Source organism: Prionailurus bengalensis, chromosome C1 (assembly GCF_016509475.1).
Source record: "Prionailurus bengalensis isolate Pbe53 chromosome C1, Fcat_Pben_1.1_paternal_pri, whole genome shotgun sequence".
NCBI lineage: Eukaryota > Metazoa > Chordata > Mammalia > Carnivora > Felidae > Prionailurus > Prionailurus bengalensis.
The window spans coordinates 104,812,879-104,817,572 of NC_057345.1; the positions used below are offsets into that span (position 1 = coordinate 104,812,879).

A 4,694-nucleotide genomic window follows, 5' to 3' on the forward strand; every position below is an offset into this window, starting at 1 on the left:
TTGCTCTGACAATCCCCTGCCCTCTCTGGGCAATGGGAAAAGGGTGGAGGCAAGGAAAACGAAAATCACTGTACTATGTGCAAAACTTTCACCTCTGGACAGGAAACTCTGGGTAAACGGAGGCAGAATATGTGGTTTATGAGCTCTTCCCTCACCAAAGGCCCAGGGAGCGTTTACCTTATTTTCTGAGGTACAAGTGACAGGACAGAAATCAGTCAAAGGCGGAGGGGGGGGGGGGGGGGGGGTTGTTTGCAGAGAGACAGCAAGAGAGCTGACTACTCTCGAAGGTCAACTATACTCTAGTCTTGGGTCAGTAGAAGAAATACCTTGGGATTATCAGTGGGAATATGGACGCTAAAGCATAATTTACACACCTCTAGTGAGGGATAGCACATTACTCTCTGTAGCGGTTCCATGGTGTAATGGTGAGCACTCTGGACTCTGAATCCAGCGATCCGAGTTCAAATCTCGGTGGGACCTTTCCCTTTAACTGGGACAGGGTAGTTTTTTTTACTCTTCGAGTGGGACGCAGTTTCCGACCGGGGGATCCTGCTCTGTGTCCAGGAAAGAAGTCCCGCGGGCCCCGCGCCACCCTGGGCGCCTCGCAGCCGCGTCCCCCGCGCTCCGCTGCCACCGCCTCCTCGGGATTCGGGGACCCACGAGCCGGGTTCCCAGAGCAGCGCGCTCCGCACGGACACTGCAGCCACGGAGGCGGGGGGCGGGGCGGGGGGAGGCAGGCCAGCACCGCCCCTCGTCGGGCTCACCCTCAGGCCTCAGGGTGAAAGCCACGGGCTGCGGCTACTGAACCCTGCACCGCGACGCACGTCACGCGGCGCGTCCCGTAATTGCACACTTTGTCTCTGAGTCAGTTTGTGATATGAGAGAGTGTTCTGGTTTTGAGGTCGATGGTTCACAGACCTAAACTGGAAGTATTACCGGGGTGTTTTTGAGCAAGGAATTGAATTCCTATTCTCCATTGATTGAGCTGATCAGATGAGCTGATAAACTCCCAGATCGGCCCAGCCCAGGAGATTACGGTTGGTCAGAGAGCAGTACTTCCCTGTCCCTGGAGGGCCCACAGCCACTGAAAAGTATCACGGCTGTAACTTAAATAAAATCAGTTCTCATCACATCCAGTCTTTACGCAGTGTTGCGCCCCAATACCAGTCAATGATTGTACGAACAGTGCCCTGTCTCAAGCATAGTCAACCATTGAATCCTTTCAACAGGCCCACCTCATATCACTGTCCTCATTTTCCATGTAAGAAAACTGAGATCCGGAAAGATTAAGCAACCTGTCCAGTCACTCAGCCAGTGAGTGGGATTGGAAAGCAGGAATTTGGACTGAAGACATCCTGGCTCCAGAAGATAGGCTGAGAACCACAATGTTTATACTCCTCCTACTTTTAAAAACCGCTAAAAATGCTGGACAAGAAATTTAAGTCTATATAAATTCTTTTGAAAAAACACCTAGGAGGAACCATGCAACACGCATCAAACTATCCGAACATCCTTATGACCCCACTGCCTCCCGCAAACCCTTCTTATGCCCACAAGTGCTCCCTCAAACTCTCCAACTTAAACACACTTCCTGCCAGAACCAGATTTTCCCTCCCCTTTATGTTTTCCTCTCACCTACCCACACCTCTTTCATATCTATTCTGTTCTTTCACTTCCAGGACACTCATTTTTTAAGTTTAAAACTATGAAAAATAGGGGCGCCTGGCTGGCTTAGTCCATAGAGCATGCGACTCTTGGTCTCAGGGTCTTGAGATCAAGCCCCACCTCGGGCATCAAACAAACAAACAGAAGAAGATAAGCATTCATCCTTATGCCACCACCTGGAATTAACTACTTCTAACATCTTTACATATTTTTCTTCAAATCTATTTTTAAGTTGTTCTACATTTTTTGCAAAAGCTATACATGGTAAAATTACACAAATGGTAAAATGCAAATGATGTACAAAATACGTATATGTAAAATTTTGAAACAGCTTAAAATAAAAAAATAATTTTGTATGCATTAGGTAATTACTAATGGAGTCATATTTGATAAATCTATAGGGAGGATATATTTACAAATATTCTTGTATAAAAAACTGAGCTCTTATACAGCCTATTTTTATTTGAAAGTATTGAGTTTAATAGGGCATGAATTTCACGGAAGAAAAAGATACAAAACAAATATGGAGGGATTGTTCACTACATGAGTGATAGTTTTCTAAAAGAACTTTCCAAGGCTAATACTAATTAATTGCACTTGAGACACTAAAATTGGAATGATTTGTTTTTAAAACCAAAAGTCTTAAGGTGTAATTTGTAAATAATACAATGGATCCATTTCAAGTTTGATGAGTTTTGACAAGTTGGATGCACCCAGGCAACTACCCTGTTCAAGAGCAAAGAACATTTCTATTGCTCCAAAATGTCTTCTTGTGCCCGTTTGCAGCCAATCCCCCACACCACCTCCTGTCCCAGGCAACCAATGATCTAGTTTTGTCACTATGGCTTAGCTTTGCCTGTTCTAGACACTGACATGGATGGAACCACAGAGTATGTGTGGGAGGCTGGGCCCCGGTGCCAGGCTGAGACCGGGTCGAGCAACGGTTCCCTGTTGACTCAGCCAACCCGGTGGTTCCCCCTCCCATTCCCCCACTTTCAAGGGCATACGAAAGCCTTGTCAAGGCTGAGAAAGTTAATTCCTGAAGCCTGTGGTCTGCGGGTGTTGGCAGTAATGTTACCTCCCCTTTTTCTACCCCGAGTCAAATAGAAACAAACATGGGAACTGTGTTTTGCTAGCAATCTATCAACAAGGTCTTGTGACCCGTTCAGAAAGTTCACAAGGTACACAGAACTAAATGTTTTGGCTGGCAGTGATCATGTGAAACCTGTTTATTCTTAGAATGACCTGATCCATAAGAGTCTTATAAAAGATTGTGTACAGCAACAATAAAGCCGTCACTTGGGCCATCAGCCCATGGGACCCTCCTGTTCCCAAACTGTCTTCTCTTCTCTCCTTTTTTCTTACATTCCCCTACCCTCAGGACCCTGATCTCGGTGTTTGTTGCGCCGGTCGCAACAAGTATGTATTCTTTTTATCACTCAGCATGCTGTTTTTGAGGTTCATCTTCTACTTTCAGTGTCCTCAATACTCGAGACGCATTCCAGTGTACTTTTTTAGTCTTCTTTGGACCTGCCCTTGTTTGTATACAACCCCTTCCCCAACTCTACTCCCTACCTCCAACTCAACTCCTGCTCCTAGTCTCTCCAGTGGTCTCAGCAGCTTCTGAATGCTGTTCCTGAGGTAGCCACCAGGGAGGCTTGATGGTTCTTCCCGCCATGGCCCTGCCGTTTGTTTTTGGTCAAGTAGTTTCTATTTGCCAGGACAACTGTGGATCAGAAGTGAGCAAGTTCCTGGGAATTGGCAAAATGTGCACGACTGTCAACACTGGACCTGGTTGGTTTTAAACCGGAGTTGGATATACCACCGCAACTGCATTTTCAGACAGGGAACATCTAAAATTACTTGAGAGCTTAAAAAAAAAAAAAAAGTTACTTACAATTCTTGCTGCCCTCTTATTAAGGAAGCTTCCTAATTTTGCCACACTACTGAAGAGTGCCAGGTGCAAACTGGAGGCTGAGAGAGAGCTCGTGTTTTCGTGTCTATAAAAGGTATCAAGAAAGGGCCTGAGAAAAGAGATGGAAGGAAGAGAAAACCAAAGCCAGAAATAGAAAAAGCTGCTTTGGGGTGGGAAGGATGAGTGCGTGGTGTCTTTGGAATTGGCTAGTAACGGCTTTAAGGCGTAAAAAAGCAAGACAGACACCAAACAGGCAAACTAACGCTTAAAAAATGAAGTCTTAGGCAAGGTTAGGTATTTAAAGAGTAGGACGCAGCAAGGCCGCCTAGTTGCAGCCTCTCACAAGAGGAGAAAGTGGTCACCTTTGACTCCCAAGACTCTCTTAGTGTAGGTTTCTGGTTGGATCACAATGCTTCCGGCCAAGATTCAGGTCTGACTGCGGTTCAGATTTGCAGGGAATATAACACGTGTAAACTTCAGAGCTGCTTCCTCGCGTAGCCTAAACATGTTACGAACGGAAACGAATCTGGACCACGGTACAGGCAGTTTCTCCCTAGCTTCCGGAAGTGTGTGCACCATGGCCTTGGCCTACCCAGCACGAACCACCCACAAAGAGTTCCTTTAAGCCTGTACACTAAAGAAAGCACCTACGAAAAAACACACCCGTTCATGCAAACTGCATGCACTACGGTGCCCTCACACGTGTTATATACACATAACAAACACACCTTTGGCCTAAATATACACGCAGGAGCATAGAACTTCCAAGCCCCAAAACACCAGTACAGAACCCACAAAATGAAACGAAGGCAAAACTCAGAAAGGTAAAAAGCTCTCAAAGGACCGGGACGATGCATAGAAACCGAATAAAACAAAACCTGGTTAGCTAAACCAAGACACCACCACGCAGAACAGCACGTTCTCTTTCTGTCTTTGCTACCACGAAAAACCAGGGGAAAGCGCGAACGCAGTCCCCCACTACCACAAATTATGCAGTCGAGTTTCCCACATTTGGGGAAATCGCAGGGGTCAGCACATCCCGAGTGCAATGGATAAGCCTCACCCTGGGAAAACCACCTGCCTGATCATGGTATCTCCCCTGCCAGGTAAGTAT

At 46.4% G+C, this 4,694-nt stretch overlaps 2 non-coding genes across 2 annotated transcripts; one reads left to right on the plus strand and one right to left on the minus strand.

Annotated features, from left to right (window-relative positions):
- The first annotated feature begins 408 nt into the window (after positions 1 to 408).
- Positions 409 to 480, plus strand: TRNAQ-CUG. Its single transcript has one exon. It is a non-coding gene; the product is annotated as a tRNA-Gln (tRNA).
- Positions 481 to 4,530: 4,050 nt separating this feature from the next.
- LOC122482389 lies at positions 4,531 to 4,694 on the minus strand. Its single transcript, XR_006297171.1, has one exon. It is a non-coding gene; the product is annotated as a U1 spliceosomal RNA (small nuclear RNA).